This window comes from Dermacentor silvarum, chromosome 3, assembly GCF_013339745.2.
Source record: "Dermacentor silvarum isolate Dsil-2018 chromosome 3, BIME_Dsil_1.4, whole genome shotgun sequence".
Classification (NCBI taxonomy): domain Eukaryota; kingdom Metazoa; phylum Arthropoda; class Arachnida; order Ixodida; family Ixodidae; genus Dermacentor; species Dermacentor silvarum.
In genome coordinates, this window is record NC_051156.1 from 92,587,850 (window position 1) to 92,612,578 (window position 24,729).

The following is a 24,729-nucleotide window of genomic DNA, read 5'->3' on the forward strand; positions in this document are numbered from 1 at the left end:
CAGGGCCAGCCATCACTCATATGTTTTTCGGCTCCTGGCCGTTGCCCTCTATTTTCTGGTTCAGCTAGAAATCGCTTTGCTTAGCGAGATATGTCGGGAAGGCAAGGATGCACATCTGGCATAGTGCTAGGATTCCTTTACTTCCAATTATATACTTATGATCACGGCCGGCCAGTTTCTGCCATAGGCAGAGCACTGCTCAGACCATAGAGTGCAAAAGGGATAAGAATTGTACTATAATGGTTACATTTCAGTCCAAGACTCGAGATAATGTGGGTGTGGTAATGTTATAGTGAGGGTGTTTATACAATATGCAGTACAATATATGCTTTAGCTAACTTGTACTGAGGCTTCTAAAAAGAAAAAACGAAAGAAACTAGGTCTGCAGTAGTCAAATGTAGTCGAGTAGACTACCCTCTTGACCAACTTACGGCTTATTGAGCAATATGTAACTGCTTTATTTTTATGAAGATAGCTGTTTGGTTTTTTTTTCAGGGCTAAAGAAAACGCACCAAATTGACAATGTAACATGCAACTATGCACTTTTGCGCAGTGACGTGGAAACTATCGCTCCTGCTTAAACGAATGAGCAATGCGGCATGCAGACAGGATGTAAAAAATATGCAGATCCCACGCACTGTGGAAATTGTGTAAGCGAAGCTGTCTGTGCTGTTTGTCATATGCCGTCAAAATCACTTCCATATACCATCAATGAACAAACTGATGCGTGCACCACCTGCGTGTGTATATGTAGTACACGAGGGAGACGTACGCTCGAGGTAGTGTTGTGCGCCTTACGCATAATTACAGCCTTCCAGGGGGCATTGTGTCAACGGCCAGGGAGTTCCAGAGGGGATTGTTGCAAAGCCCCATAAGTTGGTTCGAAAATTCTGCCATGCACCTGCCATGTACATTACAGACGTTCATTACCATAGCCACTCAGCCACTGCAATAGTGATATCAAAGTAAAAGGTAATGGTGAGAAATTAGAAGATTAGTACGATGGCCATGCCACTTGCATGTCAGATGAAGTCACCTGAAGGTTTTATTAGATTTTTCTGGTGAGTGCATAAAAGGATCACAAGTTGGAGAAGTGGTAGTGTGCGATATTTATGGTAGAGTAAAAATTATGCATATACAGTTTTTTAAACTATGCAGATAATTTATAAAAAGTTTTGAGCGCAGAGAGCCTGGCGTTCTTGCAAATGAATTTATAGGTGAGGTGGACACGCATTGCTGCTCATAATGCGAGTCTCAGAAACCTAATTTTGAAAAATTTTCAACTATTTTATTAGTGCCTTGGGGGCAGCTGTCTAAATGGCCCATTTGGAGGCAGTCACATGTGAACACACGTCCTTTTATTATTAAAGCTCCAAAATCTCCCTTATATGAAACAGTTTCGTAATTCAGTTTTCAAAGCTCAATCGAGTACTATCGAAACTTAGTGTATCCTGCTGTGCATCAAATGTCCCATCGAGAAGTGTGGTACGAAGCTTGAATGATAACCTGACATGGCAATGTCATGGCAAGCTCAATGACAAAAGCATCAAACTACGGCTACCTCCTTTTACTGTTAATGATGGGGCGCATACCGCGCCCTATAAATAAGTGGCGCGGTATGCGACTGAATTGCAGATGGATCCTGGATCCTTCAGATGTCATGCCGTTGCAAAACTGGCGGCGAACAGTTGCATATAGGCTACGAAAATGGACGACCAGCTTGTGTCTCGGGTTCGTAAGAAGCTCAATGATGAGAGCATCAAACCCTGGCTACTTCCTTTTACTGTGAAATATGATGAAGGCACCATTCCCAATAAATTAGTGGCGCGGTATGCCACTGAATTGCAGCTGGATCCAGGTGTGCTTACTGTCCTCAGGACTTGAGATGTCATGCCGTTGCAAAATTGGCGCCAAACAGAAATTGCCAAAGTATTAGTATTGCCACCTTGAGAGTAACAGTTGGGTCAACCCTCGTGAACTACGCGAGGATTTTGAACTGATTGAAATTACGCTGCAAGAAAGTGGTCAGAAGTTGCGAGAAACAGTTGCTTCCATGTGTCGAATCTGGTGGAATCTCTGGTAGCAGGGTCATCCAGGATGGCCATTCCTTGCAAGACCAACGTGTGAGGCATAACGGGCAATAAATGGCACTGGTTCTTGTGGGAACTGCTGATGAGTCAAGAGAACGAGAAATGCAAGTTGAACTGAAGAATATCTGTGATGATGCTGGCCTTCTGTCCTCTGTTGATTCAGATGAGCCTGGTAGCAGCAGATATATGCAGATAGCTGACCAAACTGGAAAGCCCATTGCTCTCCCCATGGCAGAAAGGAAGGCACTTTGTGTTGCTATGGTCCTCCATTAGAACAGCCGTGCAGCTCTGAAGCGAATGAAGTCCAGTGAGATTTGTTGCAGCTGCTTGAAGCTGACAGAGTTCAGGACCTGCAATTCAGAGATGCCGACAAAAGTGGGCAACTATGCACTGCTGTGCCTTGACATAGCCTGGTGCTACGTCTGACTGAGAAATGTTGACCAATTGTTCGACGCAGAGGCACGAACGACTCAAGGAGTGCGAAAATTGCTTCCGTTACTCTTATGGTGAGATTCTGGAACGCCTCACTGCAATCAGTGGTGGCACCAACAAGGAAGCGGCTCTGTTCTGCCGTTTACATATGCTACAACGCATCGTGGCCTTTCACCTGGAGCATTACCCTCAGGCACGGCAGTATCTAGAAAAGGCAGCTGCTCTTATTTCACGGCTGAAGCTTGACTTGAAACTAGCACAGTACACTACATTTTCAGGCATTGAGTGGCGCCTGAACCGGCAAAAAATATCGCGGAGAGCTAGTGGGGCTATACTAGTCCAGGTGCAACCAAATTAAGAAAGCCCACTAGAAGCTTTAACAAAGTCACTGCCTCACCAGAACAGGAATATGCCTCCCTGGTGCAGTATTCGGCCACTACCTCACTCATGACTCCCATTTACCCTCAGTAACCAGCGGCTGCGGAGCGCCTGACGAAGGCGGCGGTCAGACCTGCGACGCTTAGAGGGTGCTAAGATCTCTGCGTCCAGACAGGCCGCCACTGGAAACTGAACCTGCAACGTTCAACAATCGCACCCTATCAAGTAGGGCTAGTTTAGCAGGGCTATTTGAAGAATTATCAGGTATTGCCTGGGATATTATTTGCCTTAGTGAGGTTAGAACTGGTGAGGCTTATACAGTACTAACTAATGGCCACGTCCTCTGATACAGAGGTCTTCCAAATAAGAGAATTCGGGGTAGGATTTCTAGTCCATAAGGACATAGAGTGCAACATTGATGAATTCTACAGCATTAATGAGAGGGTAGCAGTCGTAATAAAGCTTAATGGGAGGTATAGAATGAAGGTTTCACAAGCCTACGCCCCAACCTCCAGTCACGATGATGAACGAAAACAGTTTTATGAAGATGTTGAATTAGCAATGAGAAAGGAGCAAACTCAGTATACTGTAGTCATGGGCGACTTCAATGCAAAAGTGGGGAAAAAGTAGGCTGGCGAGCAAGCAATTGGCAACTACGGCATCGATTCTAGCAACACTAAAGGAGAGATGTTAGTAGAATTCGCGGAAATGATTGAATAATGAATACCTTCTTCAGGAAGTGCAGCAACAGGAAGTGGACCTGGAAAAGCCCAAATGGAAAAAAAAAAAGAAATGAAATAGATTTCATACTCTCTGCCGATCCCAGCATAGTGCAGGATATAGCAGTGTTAGGGAGGGTCAAGTGAAGTGCTCGGATTTCTCTCAATTTGAAGAGAAAGAATAAAGTTAGTCATGAACAAACAGGCCTACCTAGACGCAGTAAGAGTAAAAGCAGACCAATTCATGCTGGTGCTCGCAAAGAAATGCAGCTTTAGAACAGGAAGATAAAGACAACAGGTAATGAATGAAACCGTAACTAGGTTGATCTCAAAAGCAGCAATCGAAGTGGGAGGTAAGGCACCAAGGCAACCAGTAGGTAAGCTCTCCCAAGGAACAAAGGACCTAATAAAGAAGCGGCAATGCATGAAAATGTCCCACTCGAGAGATCAGATAAAATTCTCTTAGCTGTCGAAACTGATCAATAAGAAGAAAGTAAGGGATATCCGAAATTATAACGTGGAAAACATTGTGGAAGGAGTAAAATATAGACAGCGTGAAATCAGTGAGAAGAAAACTAGGCGTAGGACAAGGCAAGATGTATCCACTGAAAGATAAGCATGCTAATATCACCAATTTCAAGTAAAAGCAGCGGAAGAATTCTATACTGACCTGTACAGTGCCTAAAAGAGCCAAGATACTCTCATTCGAAATAGTGATGAACCAGATACAGAGGCTCCTTCTATAACTATAAATGAAGCTAGAAGGGCCTTCAAAGACATGACCAGGGGAAAGCTGCTGGAGAAGATGGAATAACAGTACATTTAATAAATGATTGAGATATCATGCTTGAAAAGCTTGCGGCCATTTATACACAATGCCTCACAACTTCAACTATACCAGAGAGCTGGAAGAACGCCAACATTATACTCATCCATAAGAAGGGAGACGTTAAAGAATTGAATAATTATAGACCCATTAGCTTGCTCTCAGTATTATATGAAATATTCGCCAAGGTAATTTGAAATAGAATCAGGAGAACACTTGACTTCAGCCAACCGAGAGAACAGGCTGGCTTCAGGAAGGGATATTCTACGATGGATTATATCCATGTTATCAACCAGGTAATAGAGAAACCTGCTGAGTACAATCAACCTCTGTATATGGATTTCATAGATTATGAAAAAGCATTTGATTCAGTAGAGATATCAGCAGTCATAAAGCCATTACGTAACCAAGGAGTACAGGATGCATACGTGAATATATTAAGAAATATCTACAAGGATTGCACAGCAACCTTGGTCCTCCACAAGAAAAATAGAAAGTTACCTATCAAGAAAGGGGTCAGGCAACGAGAAAATATCTCCCCAATGCTATTCATTGCATACTTAGAAGTATTGAAGCTCTTAAACTGGGAAGGCTTAGGAGTGAGAATCAACGGCGAATATCTCAGCAACCTCCGGTTTGCAGATGACATTGCCCTATTCAGCAACAATGGGGACGAATTACAGCAAATGATTGATGACCTTAACCGAGAAAGTGTAAGAGTGGGGTTGAATATTAATATTCAGACGACAAAGATAATGTACAATAGCCTGGCAAGGGAACAATTCAGGATCGCCAGTCAGCGTCTAGTCTGTAAATGAGTATGTTTATCTAGGTTAGTTACCCACAGGGGACCCCGACCCTGAGGAGATTTACAGAATAAAATTTGGTTGGAGGGCATACGGCGGGCATTACCGAATCCTGACTGGAAGCTTACCATTGTCGTTGAAAAGTAAAGTGTACAATCATTGCATTCTACCGGTGCTAACACATGGGGCAGAAACTTGGATTAACAAAGAAGCTCGAGAACAAGTTCAGGACCGCACAAAGAGCGATGGAACGAAAAATGTTAGGCTTAACGTTAAGAGAAAGAGGAGAGCGGTGTGGATACGAGAACAAACAGGGATAGCCGATATTCTAGTTCACATTAAGCGGAAGAAGTGGAGCTGGGCACGCCATGCAATGCGTAGGATGGACAACCGGTGGACCATTAGAGTTACAGAATGGATACCAAGAGAAGGGAAGCGCAGTCGAGGATGGCAGAAAACTAGGTGGAGTGATGGAGTTAGGCAATTCGCAGGCGCATGTTGGAATCACCTAGCGCAAGCTAGGGGTAATTGGAGATCGCAGGGAGAGGCCTTTGTCCTGCAGTGGACATAAATATTGGCTGATGATGATGATGAATGAAGCCCGGCAGCACGCCGCTTTTCCTGCAAACTTTAGAGCTCACCTTCTTGCAGCCACGGTGGCGAAAGAGTTTAGTAAAAAGATGGGTGCAGCTAATAACCACCATGAAGGTTCACATGTTATCTGTTCGCGACTGCGCTATAGTTGTGCCTTAGACTTGCTCCGAAATATATATTCGAGACCACGCCTCCTCCAAGCATGAGACATGTCAGCATAGGGTGGCCTACATGCTACCAGTTCTCACAGGCAATACGAAATATTTGTCCTCTAGACTATCCTCGCTGCCACAACGATCTAGTTATTCTTCAACAAAGCTGTCTTTGCACTATTGTGAAAGGACCATTATTTGCAGTTTGCGGTGCAAATTATATGCCGTCTATGTACGATTTACCTTGATATGCAGTTATCGCATTTGTTAAATTGCAAGGACAATATTGCGTGTTGGAGCAGTTATGCATGCCTTGATGTCCACCTATCCGTCGTTTGTGAGCTACCTGATATAGACTGCCCTATGGAGCCCAAAATTTTTGCGGGGTGTCGTTGCGCCCAGAGCAAATTGCTAGACCATGCACATTGTCGGATTTTGAATCTGTAGCTCCTGTTATTTACTGTTGAGGTCTGAACATAAATTTCTTAGTGCTTCCAGGAATCTCGTACATAAATTGCCACGTGTTGCATTCTTTTTAGGGGTTATTAGGCAGGTATTTTGCAACTTTGAAAAAAAAAAACTTTCCCAGGCAACTGCAATGCATTAGAATTGTGAGATCCCATTATTGGACTATTATGTGTAATGTTGACAGTGGTACCACATTAACTGCTAATAAACATGCAACGTGTATCTGCACTTTGTAAACCAGTGAGTACCAGCTGGTTTGTCATACCCAGTAGCACTCAACGGCAACAGGTGACACGCACCACAATTGCACATAACCACGCAGTTTTCTTCACAGCACAGTGAGCACATGTGCCACGCGCCATGAATATGCGAGACCACTTAGTTTCACTCACTTGACACCACCTATTCTTTTTTCCACATGTCACCATATAATTTCTTGCTTTCCTGAACGTATTATAGAAACCACATGATACACAGACAGGCTTATGTGCTTCAAGGATATCAGTTGTGGCAGTGAGATTTGTGAATCACCATCATATGGTACTTGGAAATCTTTTGTTCCTTCGTGTTACTCCACAGAGAACAGAAACGCTCACAGGCATGTTTGTAGGGCAGAAACTGGAGAGCATGCAAATTGGCTCATTAGGCAACTCCAATGGATACCACTCCCAATGCAGTTGTGGGTGTACTTCCACTACATACATTGCTGAAGGCCATGATTTACCTCTGTAATGCTACCACATTAAAATGGATGATACATTCTGACGTACAGAAAACTTGTGCTGACCAGAAGTACTGCTTATGTTAACCCATTAAGGACCCCGAAAAATCCACCAGTTACATTCTGGTGATTTTTTGTTCGCGATGATACTTTCACACTGCAAGTTCATTGTGAAAGTTTCATGAGTGCCGCTTTATTCGATGACACGCTACGATAGAGTACGTTATAAAGTACGCTGCGCCTTTCTGGGATCAATATTTGATATAGGTCACTAAATGCGTATGGTATATTTTGGAGCTTCAAAAAACCGAAAGGCTTGCAGCGAAGAGTGAAACTTTGCGTAAGCTCTCGTAACCTTGTGGTAACGAAATGAGCATTTTAGTGGAAAATATTGTTTGCTGGGAAGTGTTCTTACTGTTGGAGTGTTCAGCGTGATTTAACAGGGAAGGACTTTGGCGTTGCTTTGAGAGGCGCACGCGATGAAAATATATTATCGATGCAGATCAACACGGGATATCTTACGATGAATGCAGGTTTTCAAAACTAAAGCATTCATCAGTGGTAGTTGAAACACTCACCAGACTGGTTACATCTCATCCATTAAATGTGTTTTTGCATTTCAGTCATGTTGTATGATTTGGTCGGCAACATTTTCGTTTGAATTTTCTGACCTTTCAAGAGATGAGATCAACGTCTGGTTCCCCAATGCGCGTTGCTCTACTTAGATTGCATAACTCATCTCATTTGGCAGAGGAATATAGATAGTCTGTTGTTTTCTGTTTTCTCCCACCTATTTTCGGATTTGTAATAAAATCCTGCATAAATATTATGTCGTTTTAAATAATGTTCATATTATATCTAAATGCATTTTATTTATCTAAATTTAATGCAACTCTGCTCGCTACTTTATTGACTCTAAAGATAAGAGCGTCAACTTTCTCGGCAGCAAGAAAGGAACCAGGAGGAATAATAGCAACCTTGCTGTAATACTTAATATATTTTTACCTGCAATTGTCTCTGAGGTGTTTGTAGTCAGCAAAGAATATTCAAAAAATAGTCAGCGAAAAATAATGGTAAAAAAGCCACCGTTTGTGCTTCCAGAACAAGCACACCCATTTAGCATACACATAGACCCAGTGTACTTCACAAAGTACACCTACATTCATTTTGTCGCGACGCTGTAAATATGAAATGTATATGAAACGTCGTGCATGCATCGTTTACGCCATTGCTTTCTAAAGCTTCCACACAAACCTCTGCTACGTGAAGCATATGATATGCTTGATAAAAATTAAGCAAGGTGCATCTACAGCAGCACCTGCTATGTTCAGCACTTCTCCAAGTTTGGCGACGAATAGATCACATGCATAATGCAGCTGACAAAAAAAAACTACAATATGGTCGTTTTGGCAAGACTCTAGCAAAACGGCGTACTAAGAAACAATATATTTCTTTAATTATTTACAAATGAAAGTGGTACTGTACTTTTAAAAGTACGCTGGTCCCTAATGGGTTAATGTGGGCTTGTTGATGAAAAAAAAAATATTGAACAACAACAACACACTTGCAGCTGTTTAGTTAATGGATAAACCCGTAATTATTGTGTGTGTTATTGTGTGAGGCACGACTAAGTGAAAGTAAACGAATACCGAGCTAGCAAACATGCAGCTAACAACATAAAGGGGGCTGTCCGTTCGATTTGCAGTATTTCATACCCATGTCAGGCAATTGCTTGCTTCCACCACAATCATTGCTAGTATTTAATTGAAACTGAACTATGTGCTTCTGAAAGATGCTTCTTGCACTTGCTGGGTCGTTTTGTATGGCAAGTTGATTTATTCACTGTTTAATTTGCTCGCAGGAAGCTTTGTCTTGATTGAAAAAAATCTAAACCACCGTATGGCAGCACGTGGCAATGTCCCATTCAGCGAGAGCGAGGACAAGGTAAACTTGGTTAAAAAAAAAAAAAACTCAAAATCCTGCGAACTGTAACATGTGCTATAGACCCCAGCTGTCATCTCTTGCTATCAAGGAGGGGCAGTTGCAGCATCACAGCCACGGTTGGAAAATTGTGAACAACAAAGAACCACAGATCAAACAGCAGCTGGCACAGATCAACGTGCACCTAAATCTAAGTACACGGGTGTTCTCGCATTTCGCCCACATCTAAATGCGGCCGCCGCAATTCGATGGGGGCGAAATGCGAAAACAACCGTGTACTTCCTGGAACCTACTTCCTGGAAGCCTTGGTATGGAATTGCTTTCCTTCAGAGAGTCGATTACTGCGCTGTTAGGGCTGGGGGTTGGTTGCGCACCCCGGTAATCCAGCTCACTGGAGGCCACAGCGTGGAGGTCGGATCTCGGAAGTCGGTTGTCTGGTTGAGTCCGGTATTCATTCATGATACAGAGGTGCCTGAACGGTGCGGATGGTGGCGTGTCCGTGTAATCTAGCCTGGGTGGAGTCGCGGCCTCTGGATAGGAGCTCTCGCCACCTCCACGGGGTGGGTCACGGGCAACGTGCGGGTGCAAAGGCGGCCCACTCGGCTAAGAGGGGGAGCTCACGCTGCGTGTCTGGACACGGAGGAGCGTGGCGGCAGTGAGGGGGAAAACGGTTGTACCCAATACCTATAAGGCACCCGGCAAACTCAGCGCGGGCTGTCCACCCCCTCCTGCAATTCAGGTGCAGTGGGATGTGCCATAGGTGAGCAGAACTGGACCTGGTCTGCCGAGAGGAGTGGTGGGCGGCTGGGCTGCCCGAAACTGCGAGTGGCGGCACTGGCGATGCCGCTGCATCAGGAGATTGGGAAGGTTACATGGTGTCGTCGCTGCGCCCGAATGATTGGGTCAGCTTCACCCATGGGGAATCAGCGTTTTCTGTGAGCGTCCGACCCATGTCTGACCCGGGGGGCGTCCCTGCACTATATGCGGCCAACGCATCACCTGGAAGCAGACTGAAATGGTGAACCCTGCACCGGTGATGACGTTGGCTTACTGGAACACGATCAGTCACCCTATCTGCCCACCTGAGGTGTTGCATAAACTCAGGTGGGTTTCACTGTTGATGCCAAGACATCGTCTGGCACAACTATTCTGGGAGCAATCCCAGAGAAAACAGGTCTCCAGAAGCCAGTGGCCTAGTGGTAGAGTGCCCGCCTCGGCTGCGGGAGGTTGTAGGTTCGATTCCCACCGCCGCCGGGTACCCACGGGTTCAAATGGGTACAAGTGTACCCCGGCCTGGCGTTCGGCTTTCTTCAGGGGTGATAAGCTTGGGAATGGAGCCTGCGCCCTGAATTACCGTCGAAACGAACGTGAGACCGACATGAAACCAAATAAAAGAACCCCAGGCGGTCCAAATTTCCGGAGTCCCCCACTACGCCGTGCCTCATAGTCAGATCATGGTTCTGACACGTAAAACCCCATAATTTAACTTAATTTTTAAACAGATCAATACTAGAGCACTGGGCGCGTGATCGTTGCGAGTTAGGATCATACCAGTGCCAGTGAGTGGTCTACTGCATTATAATTATTCTTGTGGAAAATACGATCTTTAAGAGGCGTCGCTATATGTAACCTTTCTTTTCTATGTCAAGCTTTCAAGTTTCTCACCACGCACTTGCCTCGCTTGGCCCTTTGTGTCGTCTAAATGTTGCCGTGTTCTGTCTTTTAAGGAGACTAAAGAAAAAAAATATCACTTGCATTAGTAAACCTTTCGACAATGCCAAGAAATGTCACTCCTACTGCGAGAAGAGTGGTAAGCCAGAAAGTGAGTTGAAAGGAAACACGGGTGGCCACGCCACCTTGAAGTTCCTGCACCAGCTTCTCGTTACGTCATCAATTTTGAGGGCCTAGTTACCGTTTGTCGGTAAAAACAGACCCTGTTTTAAAGGAGATAAATATTAAACATCGCATGCTTTTGAAATTTGTGCTAAGCCAGCACAGTCCAAATACAAAAAGATGCTTAGAAATTTGTGACGTCACGCTAATGTACTGGTGTAGGGTTAAGCATCAAATTCAATATTTGAAACGTTCACCGGTATGTCAGCTTCTAATAGCCAATCTATGACTTCAAGATTGGCTAAATTTGAGTTTTAAAGAATGCTTTAGCTGTGCAAACTGATTTAGTCTTACTCTTTAGTGGCCCTCTAAGCTGGAGCTCAAGAGCCACAAGTACTGTCAGAACAGAAGAAATGTTTTATTACAGAATTTTCTTTGCAAGTGGCTCTTACTGCATCGGTTTGATACCTGCGGAACTTGGCTAGGAAGGCCTTTTGCTTAGGCCCTGCAGTGGTCCTGTATGCACATAGTGTGTTAAGTAACAGCACTTTTTTTATTACTGAGAAATACTGGATCCAATAACAGACCGATGAGCTTTGTTGGCCTTAAAGGGGCCTCAACCACTTTATCGAAATGGAGAAATACATTTGAGGTAAAAATAGGCTATTTCAGAAATACTTTGCCGCAAAAAGTACTTCAATGCGTTCAGCACAAGTGGAGTTGTTGGCAATCAAACATGGCATCCGCTGTACTCCCCCTATCTTGTTCAATGCCTTGCACTGCGAAGGCTACGGCGGAGTGGGCCGGGGCCACAACGCTCCGTATTCCAAAAGTCACTGCGGCACTCAGTTCAAATTTCATTTTGAATGTGGACGTAGACGACTTCCGATTTTGTGCCCACGACGCGCTAAACGTAAGCCCAACGCGGTTGTCCTCGTGGCGGCACCCCGCGGCGGCCGTGGTGTAACCGACCACAGCGACCAATGGCAGCCGCGTATTGGAATGTGCTTTATTCAGTAATAAAGCGCACAGAAGATAGTAAGGATCGTGGCTTCTGTTGAAACGAGAGCGTTTGAGAGAAAGGTAACTTCACGCTCCGCTTACGAGCTCTACGCACCGCGTACCACAGCAAAACTTGGCTGAGATGTTCACAGCAGCGTATGCTACCAGCGGACTGTTTTAACGCCATAGCGTTTAGGGTTCCGTGTCGCAGAAAATCCGGCGTCGGCAACCGGCGTGTGATCGTGGGTGGCGGAGAAAATTATCCAATCACATCGACCGCGCAGGCCCTCCACGTGGTGCAAGGTTTTGGTGAACAAAAATAGAATTTCTTAGTGCAATCCGCCAGAAAAATAGTAAAGTACAACTTTACCAATCGGCGTCTGAATCGCCGTCGGATTGTAATTTGAATGTACGAGAAAACCTAATTCTGCTACGAGGAAACTCAACACAAAACCCTTTTTCAGCATTTCTACCAGGCCTGCGCGCGTCGCAACAATTATTAAAATAATAAAAAAAGGTGCTAGGGCTTTCACATTCTAGATAAGAGCACTTATATTGCCCCGGCAAAAACGTCTTTCCAGCCATGCATTTTAGTTTAAAATTGAAGCCGACTTTAAGGGGATCGGTGTTGGCTTGGTCTTTGTAAGCTGGATTTCCCACGTTCAGTGTTACAGTGAACGCAGCGTACTTGCCGTATGCGAACGATGCGATGCGAACAGGGCTCGATAACGCTAAGGCGTTCTACTCTTAAAGGCAAAGCGTCCTCAATTTTTTTTTCACCAAGCCCGAGGGTTGGTTCAAGGCCCCTTTAAATGGGACGCAGTATTAGATGTCTGGAATTTCTATTGCAGATGAATTGGTAAGTGAATGACTGCGGGCTACTAAAGCCTGTTTTGCTTGCAAACGTTAAAGGGATACAGACAAAATCTGAACATTTTACAAACATGGTGCAAATGAATCCTCAGTGTGCGGTTACACCGAAAAGATGTAGTCACTTAGCTCATTTTTGAGCCGATGGCTTTATTTTTGGCGTTTTTGTGAGCGCGCGCCACACCGCTCGACCCGCGCGGATTGGAATGCGTGACGTCACGAAACTCTCGTGGTATAGACGTTTTCACGAGGGCGCTCCCGACGGTCTGGCGTGGAGAGTATGTGTCAGTGTTGCCTGTTCGGTCTACACTGTGAGCTTGCCTTGCGCTTGCATAGCTTTCCTTCGATGTTTCCGTTTATTTTTGTCACGAATGACTTACGCTCGTAAATAATGGCATATATACTCATCAAAAGGCTACAGGCCAGCACTGTGGAGTTTATGGGTGCACAAACAACCAGCGGAAAATTATGATTTTAGGGACTAAGTGTGTCCACAACCAACACAAGGTTCACCGTGAGCGAATCTTGTTCCAAATTCAGACATTCGAAAGAAAAGCCATTCCAGGTAAACAAACGTAAAATATATGTAAACAAATATATCTTTATAACAAGTCCTGTTATAATCCCTATTGGGATTGACAGTATGTATAAATAAATAAATACTAAAAATAAAAATCTAGCACCTGGGCTGTATCAGTCGCGCTGGCATCTGTGATCACTGCCGCGCGTCGGTTCGCTGCAGGTACCGCGCTGCTCGATCGCCCCGCTTTATGCTTTGACATTTGGTTATAGCACCCTGTGCCGCACCAGATCCAATAAATTTTGGGTGATTGAGCTGTTCAATTGCGTCGGAAGCGTATGGAGTAACCACCGCATATCTACCAACCACTGACACGCGTCGTCGGGCTGCCGGCGCCTGGTTCTACAAGCATTGCCCGACAGCTACGTACGCGCCTGATTTCGCTAAATGAGGCACCCCTCAATCGCGAAACGTAATGGTGATCAGATTCAATCGACGTTACGGTCACATGTGCCCAGCAATAACCATGAAATATACCGCTGATTAGCACGCCAGGTCTCGACGAAGCAGACGCGGCTGCCGCCGCTACCGACGAAGAAACACCACATCCACTGGCTTCTTCCGGCTTCTTCAGCTTCTTCCGGCGGTCGCTTGGAGGCAAGGTGCAACAGAACATCGCAAAAAAGAAAGGTGTTTCTCTTTCTTTTTTTCAGAACAGCTTGCATTCGTCGTTTTCAACAGTTCAACTTATGTTCCGAAAAAAAAAAAAAACACCCGCCAACTTTTGTGCCCGTATCCCTTTAAGGGATACGGGCACAAAATGGCATGGTCTTGACAAAATAAACTAGGCCAGAACCCAAGCCATATATGCAACTGGTGGAAATTCAGAGAAGCACCAGTTTTAAGAAATATCTCCAGGAAATGTGCGGCAAAACACATTGAGGTCCATGCTTCATCCCACTAACTCTGTACTGTGCATTGGAGGCTACGAGATGCATTGTTAAATTAGACCAGTTCTATGTCAGCGAGTCAAGCGTTTCAACATTTCCTTCTACTGCGCAATGATTCTTGCACAGGATTGTTGACGGAGTGTTGACTGAAGGAAAGAGGGTACTGCCCGAGTCGACGTTGCATATTAGGTTTTGCTGCATTTCAATTAGTGAGTGTGTGCAGTACTTTTGTCCATTAGGTTTACTTATTGTCTGCTCTGGATATTTTTGCGCCGAGAAATTTCACAGGATATAGTAGCACTTCGCAACCATTCGAGCGTATTTACATCTGATTACTAGCAAATGTATATGCTACGAGCTTTGGCTGGCTTCACTATTACATTGTGGTGTCTACGGTTTCATGTAAACTAGTTAATGGCCATGTCCAAGCACATAACTTACTAATAGAAAACCAGAGAAGAACTTAGGACAGATGGGCTCAATAAATTTAGGAGCAAGAAAAGTGACAGGACTCTGATGCCAAGACAAGCATAGTGAAAATGAAGTGTTTGTTTTCATTTGTTTTTTTTTTACCATATTTCAGATAAAGGAAACGGAGGAAAGATTGCATACCGCTGCTGGGAACCTAACTGACAACCTTTTCATGTTAGGTGCACTCTTTCACCCATTGAGCTACACTGACTGCCATCCAATCAGGCGCGTAGCCAGGGGGGGGGGGGGGCTGATGGGGCTTCAGCCCCCCCCCCCCCCCCCCCCCCCGAAATTTTTTCGTGCGGGCATGCACCACCGACCAAAACTACCACCGACGCCTGCAATCATTCTGGATTTTGTCTACAATGTCTTTTTCAGGCTCGAAAAGACATTTCGGCACGAACATTGCGAACTCGGGCTGGATTTCGTGACAACGTCCTTGCACCTGGAGTCACGTAACGCAAGGAGCCCCATCCGAGCACAAACTTTCATCGGCTTTTCGATAGCGAGCGGGCGCGTTGCGGCACCTCGCAGCGGCCGCGGAATATACGGAGCGCATGGATTTCAATTACGGAACTTTATGGGTATAAAGTTCTCATAAACTTTTGACGCGAAAGGTGCGCTGACATTTCCAAAGGCATGCTTTAAAAGATTTTCAATTCTAGAACTTTATGGGGTTAATGTTCTTATAAACTTGGGCCAACATGCGCGCACCAAAACGCGCGTGTCCAAGCCGTTCCATAAATGGAAGCGCGCGCTTGCAATCTCCCACACACACGAAAATACTAAATATCCCCGTGACCGTCAGCTAGCAGCTGATAATTTTCTCCAAACATTTTCAGGAAGCGTGCCCAATGTGATTGATCAGCTGGACCAGGGTAGGCAAAGTAAATTATGAGAAAACAGAAGAAAGTAAATGGCCTACTATTGCGATTTTTTTTTTTTGCGGGCGACAAGGTCTGGCTCTCCGTGGCCACAGGGACAGGGGGCCCTATGGATATAAGCAATGCCCCTGCTGAAAATAGGCATTTTCAGAGTGCTTCTTCGCATGCGAGCTGATTGTGGAGATACATATCTGAAGAACCATTTGGAAAGTTGCGCCAGTAATGCCTCGTATTTAAGCCCGGACGCACAAAACCAAGTTATAGAAATTTATGGTGACATTATCAAAGAAAGCCTAGATTCAAAAGCAGGCTGCTTCTCCATACTTCCTGACGAAACGACGGACATCGCTGGAATCGAACAGCCTACTGTTTCTGCAAGGTACCTAAACAAGTATGCCAACGACATCAAGGGATTGTTTTAGGTTTTAGCACCGGAATAGATGCCCATCTCTCATTGCGACAGCAGGTTCTACGTAAATGTGTGAATACTGCTGCAGCTTCTAGTCACCCTTCCAGTGACCACTGCCAGCGCAGAGAGAATATTTTTTTAACAAGAGTTTACTAAAAAACTACTTGCGCTCTACAATGTCTGTGGAACGCATGGTTAGGTTGGCGCTTCTATACAGCCACAGAGACGTCGGCGTCAACGTGTCTGAAGTCATTGACCGCTTCGCTCAACTTTCCCGCCGAGAGAAGTTCGTCCTTTAGATAGCGAAGCAGCAAAAATCAATGCAAGTAAAAAGCACTGTTCCTTCAGGTCCATAAGTTCTTAATTATGAAAACGTGTGACCGTTCATTAGCTTTTAAAACCGCAGAAATTTTCGCCGTTTATTCTAGCAGTTAGCATCATGATCACAATTATCACGCGAATACAAAAATTCGCGAGAATACCAATAACCAATTATGACCGACCTTGCTCATTGAAAGCCCGGCCCACGCGGCGTTCGCCAAAAACACACTCGGATATTGGGTAGTTCAACTTGCCGCATCATCTGTGGCCTTCGCTTGTCCTTTTCTTTCATTTTCAGCTACCTGCTTTTATTTTTTTTTTGAAACGAAGGAATACCCTCCTTTAATTTTGGGTGCAGAATAATTGTTGGCGTTGTGCAGACAGTTAAATTAAACATTTGCGTACTGATTTATGCATTATTCCTCTATTATTCTACCCACATGGCGCTGTCGCGACCGCTGCATGGCCCAAGTACATATCACGATTTCTGCGATCATAGTTATTTTCTTGCCTAGATCATCTGTCTTTCTGTGCGCAAAGTTTACTATCTATGACTGCGCAACATTTATTTGTCTTATTTGACGAATTATATACACTAACGTTTGCTTAAATACGTAGATTTATTGGAGACTCATACGTATTTTTAAATATCTTATTGGTTTTGTGTATACAAGCAGTGAACTTTGTTTCCAGCGACTCTTTTTTGCCCTTTAGCGAGTTGTATCTTCGCATTTGAATATTCCATTCTATCTTCACAATTTCTAATATATATTTTGCAGAACTCCCACTTCTTATTTGTACTCACTGCTGCGAGTATTATCTCGGTGTAATTACAATACACGACGAATTACAGCTGCTAGTGAGCTATCGATTGCAACGAGGGATAGCGTCATTGAGGTTTCTTCCTGGCCGTTGCACATGTAGAAAAATGTAAACAAGGTTATTGAATGACAAAGATTCATCAAAATGTTTGTCCTCAACTTATTCATTTCATGACCTTTACGTTTTTCATATAAGCTGCATGCACTGCTTTGCTGGTTTCGAACTGATATTGACCCTTTTCGCGGCAATCCCGTGGGTGCTGCCATATTTGATCACGTGGTGACGCGTCCATTGCTTGCCTGAACTGCCTCCATTGCCTCCTTGTTTACAATGGAAGTGTATGACGCCGGCGTGGCTTAGAAAACCTCTGTTTTCGGAGATATCATGGACGGTGACTAGATGGACGACACGAAGCTTTGATCACAGCTTCAGAGAACATGCAAGAGCGCTTTCGGAGCTGATTAGGTTAGGCAACATGATGCTTATATGACAACATAATGGCATAATCAGCGTATATGGTGCTTGTTCTAAAAGCGGGGCTAAATATGAATTCCAAGCTGTCCGATTATATATTCAGTCAGGATTAGTGTGTTTTGCTCTTTGTTCTTTATTAGGCAAATATTTTGAAGCAGTGGCTTGTCAGTTTCTGACTCAGTGAAGTTCCTATCTGATTATTTTCTGCCTAATCACTCGCGGGTGTGCTCAGTTCCGGATCCGATAGATTTGTTCTTTCTGCGCACAAGGCTTCAAACGTAGCGGTTTTGTACATTGTAATACCTTGTAGCAAATATATATTACAGCTAGTAACTTGTTTACTCTTGTGGACCACCACGAAACATTCACCTTCGACCATTAGTGCGCTATAGGTGTAGTCCGTCATTTATTGCGTGTATACAGCGCACATATATTCAAGTGTGAGTATTCACTTATTCTTGATACGTCGGCGATAAAGTGGGCGTAAGTTTTCCTGCCATTTGGACAGATGTGTATAGATAACGTGCGCGAAACTTAATATGACAGGAAGCGGTGCTACTCCCTTTGTCATTGTTTAACGAGTGGTACTCATTCTTGCCGACGTTATGGGGATGAAGCCCTTTCTTTGAAGGTTAGCGATACAAGGCTGGCGGATGAGCAAATTTCTGTATCCTCGAGGAAAGCCGTACATCACGAAGTGCCGGTAACACGTTTGGACAGTTGCAGCAGCGGTCCGCGAACTTCGCCACACAGATTCATTCTATTCCTTAACATGCCAGTCACTATTTTTGCAGCCAACTACTGCACACGTCCTCAATCCACATTATTCAATCTAGCATGATTGGAGCACAGTGTGTTAGCGAAAACTCAGTTGCATTTTCGACAGCTGATCGCATAGAAGCAAGGTAGAAGCGGTAATGGTTTCGTATTCGTGCGCGGTCGCTGAGGAGAGGTATGGCGCGCCGCCGTGAGCGCCATCTCGTTTCTCTAAAACACACTGCTCCCCGAAAAGGGTCAATAGTTCTAAAGTTCATGTGATGTTTTCTTTACTTATTAATTAGACAAAAAAAACGCGGAAGCATTGATATCAGATATTTCTGCCACAATTTTTGGGGCATATGAATTTATTCTTTTATGACATCATACATATTTTAATGGACAGTGCATAGCGTTCAATAATTCGTTTGCAGCATCTAATATACAACGGAATTGACAATGCAGTTATTATTCATGCATTTGATCCCTCGACAAATTCTATAAGGAGGAGGCCGCGCTGCAACCTGAGCCCCCCCCCCCCCCCCCGAACAAAATTTCTGGCTACGCCACTGATCCTACCATATCCATTAGCTGAACATTGTAAAAAACGTGCATGCGCTCCGATGTTTAATAAAACGAAATTTATAGGAAAAGGAAAAATCTTGTTGAAAAATTGACCTGTTGAAGTTACGATATAGGCAAAATCTTAAATGTCAACCAATTTCTTTTTTCCCCACAGTCAGGTACAGCATATATTAGCTGTCTGCTCTCGTCGATTATTTTATATTATCAAAACTTCTCATTTGGTAGAAGACATTGCACAAAACCTTGCTTTTCCTTTATTAAGAAAGCCTTCTTAATGGAGCAGCTACTGAGTCTTTATTTTACCTTTTTGCTAAACGTTTGAATGCTTTTAACCTCGCGACTATATTCAGCATTGGACAATAACAAATATATAGCTTTTGGGCTGCTTGATAAAAAAAAGTGTTCCACTTGCCACAACGCCTGGCTGTGGCGTTTGCTTCATTGGTAGAGGCAAAGTGCAGAAACTCGCATGTGCATATATTGTGTACGTTAAAGAATGCCAGTTGGTCAAAATAATCAGGAACCCTCCGCTACGGCATGTCTGATAACTTTTGAATTTGTAACAGTTTACGCATGTGTCCCATCTCTAAGGGTTTGTTGTTTGGAGGAGTTGCCATTTGCTTCAAGCAAAGCGCTTTCTAGTTACCTGCTTGCCATAGTTCAAGCTCTCTGAGCAAAATAGAAACACTTGCACGTTGTACATTTAAGTCTAGTGCAAGTGTGGAACGTTCCTCTAAAACTATTCATAGCCTTCATTTGTAATGCACCATGTGGATTTAATTTCCGTCTCTCCTTACCCCTTCCCCGATTCAGGTAACCAAAGTATATCTCTCTTCCGGTAAACCTGCCTGGCTTTCGCATATGATTTGTCTTTCTCTTCAGTGAACTAGCCAGAAGATAAAGCTTGTCTATGATATTCAATATGGAGCATTTGCTCTTGATCATAGTTAATTGGGGTTTAGTAGCGCTAAAGCAACTAAGGCTATGCTGCGCCAAACGCAAGGTGTTATGAATAAAAATTTAGAAAACAGCAAAAGCTGTGTTGCTGTATAGCTTGTTCAGATAACCGGTATAGTCTAGAAATTTAAAAAGGTCCAGTAATGGCACTAGTGCATCCTCTACTAAAACTAAGGCAGGGTGTAACGGTATGTGTAACTTATACAAGTTCTGTAAATGTTTTCGTCTCTGTTTCGATATGTTTACATGTCAGTAAAATATGAATCACTGTGAGCGGTTCTTGGTAATTGTCGCATATTGGTGTGTCTTTTTTTTATGTAAAAAATTGCGTGCGAGGTGTGTGTGCCCAATCCGTATTCGACATGAAACTACTTCAATGAACCGTTCCTGATGACTACACAACTTCCACTCGCCAAGTACGGGTTTAGCGAGATGTAACTTGTACAATGGTCCCATTCGTGTTGCCATTTTTCCCTCCAGGCCTTCCGAATCGCGCGCATACTAGCTTTATATGGGAGTGTTGTGTCTGTTATGTCTTTGTATGCTGACATTGATGCACATCGATAAGTTGCTTCATTATCTAGTATTCCAACATGGCTTGGTGCCCAGCAAAATCTAATTGATCTGCTGTATCTGTTTGATGTTAGCAGGTTTAAAATATCCCCCAGCTCTTGATCATAAGTAATCAATAAAACAATGCAATAGACTCTTTGTAGGACACTATTAAGATGGATATTCTATAGCCGAGCAGCCCGCGTAGCTAGGTCTAGTGCGGATCACTTCACTTTTGTTAAATGCAAGATCATTCTAATAAAAAAAAATGATTGAAAGACTTCAAGTTCGCCTTTAAAAGAGTGTGCACTGCTTAAGTGATGCCATCGCATTTATTGGCAGTCACAGTTAGCTCTGGTCGTCCTAAGTTATGAATGTCCTCACTGCGACTGATTTATGGCTACCTTTCTCTTTCTATGTCAGCTCGCCAAACTGCCTGATTCCCACATGTAACAGTTAATATTTAGTGCAGCAGTACTACATCACTTGCATTGATTGCAGATGCATTTACTTCTACTTAAGTAAAAAAAAATTGCGTAGCTTCCATCGGAGCCGCAATGCTAAAGTGAGAGCGGGTCTAATGGGCACCTAGATAGTCCTGGTTTTTGGGCTAGGCTAAGCACTACCAAGTCAACCCCAGAATTTCCCGGAATTTATTGATTGTTTGTCGATTATTGATTAGGTATTGATTTGCTATCGAGTGGCTATCACAAGGTATTGGCCATGTATTTGGGCTAGGCTAAGCACTACCAAGTCATCCCCAGCATTTTCCGGAATTTGATTCTTGATCGATTACCTATTGATTGGCTATCCGTAGGCTATAGATGAGTGACTAAGCTGAATAATCGGTATTTGCAAACCAGCATGGTTTTCAGCGAGGCCGGTCATGTGAATCCCAGCTTCTTGAACTACAGACATTCACCTCAACATTCACGAACTTATACAAATTGATGCCATATTTATCGATTTTGCTAAATCCTTTGATCGTGTGGCTCATAACCGCCTGATATATAAAATGAAGCTGGTTAAAGTGGACGAAAAAGTAATAAACAGGGTTAAAAATATTTAAGTAACAGTCGACAAGCCGTAGTTATTAATGTCCATTTTCAACCTGTTCAGTCCGGTCTGCCTCAAGGTTCCGTTTTCGGGCCCACTCTATTTAATTTAGATAAATGATATTCATCAGGGTATAGACTCGGAAATTCGGTTATATGGCGACGACTGCGTTTTGTATCGGCCGTTAAAATATAAGGCTGACTCTGTTAAATTACAAAATGACTTAAACAGGATTGGAAAGTGCTTGGGCGAAACTGGGGGGAACTGCTTGGCGAATGAGTGCGCTTTCATCTGGTGTGGTAATGACTGGACCTTGGACATTGTCTTCTCAGTGTGGTGCTAGTGTGCGTATTGCAGAGGTACTGTGAGAGGACGGACCTGAGCAGGGGGATGGAGGGGGCCCGGAGCAGTGCATCTCGGGCGAGCAGGTTAGCCCCTTCATTGCCCTCCATTCCCGCGTGCTCCGGTACCCAGATCGCCTCACTGGGCAGGTGTGTTTGTGGATTGCATCACAGTTACTGTTGAGACATTTGTGCGCACTGGTGTTATTTTGCTGTGTTTGCCTGGCTCTTTTCCTTGTATCGTGAATTGAGATACTCCAGATGCTCTGCTGTACAAACAGAACGGCGCTTCCCTCTGCCGACGGCTTCGGCGTACCCTGACACACTCCTCAAGTTTACGACACTGGTTGGGCTCGCCGGGGGAACGTCTTGGGGGGGGGGGGGGAGAGGGATGCGGGGAAGCTGGGAGAGCATATCAAAGTGGAAGTACTCAGAGGAGCTGGTGTGCAAACACAATATAACGGCCTCTCTGGCGAGATCTGCACATGTTAAAGGAAGTGCTCTTATTTGTATAACTGTAGCTGGACGAATAAATGACAGTACATAAATGAAACAACAATGTCCTCCTGAACGACCATCAACTACAACGACGAATAATTAACGCAACTTGGTGGCGAAACCCGAGAAAGGATTAAACAAGGCCACAGGGAACCACCAACCGGACCCGACAACGATTCACTGAACAAGGAGGATGTATACTTAGAAGAACAAACATAGGGCCATCCGAGCTCAAGTCACGAGTTGAGCGAAAGCGGGCGAACCTCTGGGCGCCACTTCTGCCATCAGCCTGAAAGAGGTGAGTGCTCTTATAAAACCTCTACAGCTTGACGAGCAGCAATTAAAAGATGTAGACGCAGCGATAGAGCTTCGTCTCCGAGAAGACGACGCAGAAAGTGAATTCGAAACCATTTTAGAATACAGTGAACATCAGAACTTACATGGGCAGACTGGAATATACAATGAAGTTTTGGGTCCCAACAGACGGAAACGAAAAGTGCCAGCCAAAACGAACCCACGATTCAAGAGCCTCTAGCCACGCGAATTCAGAAGAACGATACTACCGTAGCTGGAGGTACTAAAGTTCGACGGAAGAAAACTGGCAATATATCAGGGAGCAGGTTGTGGTCACTATTCATAAGAATCCGGAGCCGAGTAATATCGACCGATTCAACTACTTAAAATCGCTGCTCACTGGAGCAGCTGCCGCGGTGATTGCCGGAATGCAGGCGACTTCAGAGCGCTATGCTGATGTCATCGAACTCCTGCGGGGACCCTTACGGTTGGATCAGGGCCACATGCAACGCCTAAAACCAGTCACTTCTGCAAAAAATGTGCGTGATCTGCGGCACATGTTCGATTGCAATAAAGTGCACATGACAGGTCTGCAAGCTCTGGGCATTGGAGAGGAATCCTACGAAGCGATGGTGTAGCCTGTGCTACTCCGCGCACTCCCACGGGGAATTAGTGTTAAACCACCATCGATCATGGGCAGAGAAAAAACGAACAGCGCGATACCTCGACCGAGGATGACGCTTCCTCAATATCATCCCGGTGAGTGCCGCTTCGTCATCTACCTGGTTCTTCGAGTTGGAACAGGAGAGTCGAGAACGAATTCTGGAGAACCGGCAGAACGACACCAGCGGTAAACCTCTAGCACTCTAGCAGCCATCGACCTCTTCATCGGCCGTCTTTTGTTTGTGGCGCGCTGAGGTGCATGTGCTTGCGTCTCGTTCCTTGTACTGCGAGGTTAGAAAAATAGAAGAAAAAAAAAGTCTTCTGCTCCTGCCATCGGCCTCACCGGTCCGTTGTTCTTTCGGTAGCCGACTCACGCATTGTTACAGTGGCCCTAACGTCGGTTCCTATAACGTGGTGACCCGGACCTGATCGCAAGGCGAGCGCCACATCATGGAAGGGACCACGAACGACAGACTGGCCACCGGCGCAGAGGGCATCGCCACGGTGCAGATTCACCTGCCATCGCTTTGGTCACAGAATCCTGCAGCCTGGTTTACACACGTGTACCTTTCGTGGATCTTGACCTTTCGGCGCATTACTTCGCAACAAGCGACGATCTACCACGCTGTCTTCGCACTCTCAACGGAGGTGGCTGCGGAGTTCGACGTTGTGGACGCGCCCCACGAAACCAATCCCTATGACTAAAACGACGGTGCTGCACCGCACGTTTGTAGATGTGCGCAGGCGTCTTCAACAGCTTCTCAACGAAGAGGAGCTCGGCAACCGGCGAATCTACCACGTCGCAAGCGGCGGCTTCTCAGTGACAGTAGGTTGGACGCAAACATCCCGCTGCTGCGAGAACCGTTCCTTTAGCACCTGCCGCAGCATGTGGTTATTGCCGCTTTCATCGTCAACTTAAAACCGCGTTGATGGCTCGCCAGGTTCGCGCTTCTTGGGCTGAAGATCTTGCTGTCGTCCTGCTTGGCATGCGCTCGTTTTTCAAGGAGGACCTCGGCTGCACAACGTTGCATATGCCTGATGAATTTTTCGCGCCAGCAACTGTAGCCACGCCCGATCCGGACAGTTACGTTCGACAGCTCCGCTTCCTTTTTCAACGCCTGCGTCCTTTCCCTAGCCGGGATGCTTCGTCGACTGGCGTTTTTGTCAGCAAGGACATGACTACAGCGAGCCGCGTTTGTCCAGCGTGAAGGCATTCCTCCATCCCTTCCGCCTCCCTACGACGGCCCTTTCAAGGTGCTCAGCCGGACAGAAAAACTGCCACCATCGAGCTCTACGGCCGTGCTGAAGTCGTGGCTAACAACAGAGTCAAACCCACCTACCTGA

At 44.9% G+C, this 24,729-nt stretch overlaps 1 pseudogene; it reads left to right on the forward strand.

The window, feature by feature from the left end:
• The first annotated feature begins 1,707 nt into the window (after positions 1-1,707).
• LOC119444561 (NEDD8 ultimate buster 1-like) lies at positions 1,708-24,729 on the forward strand (annotated as a pseudogene).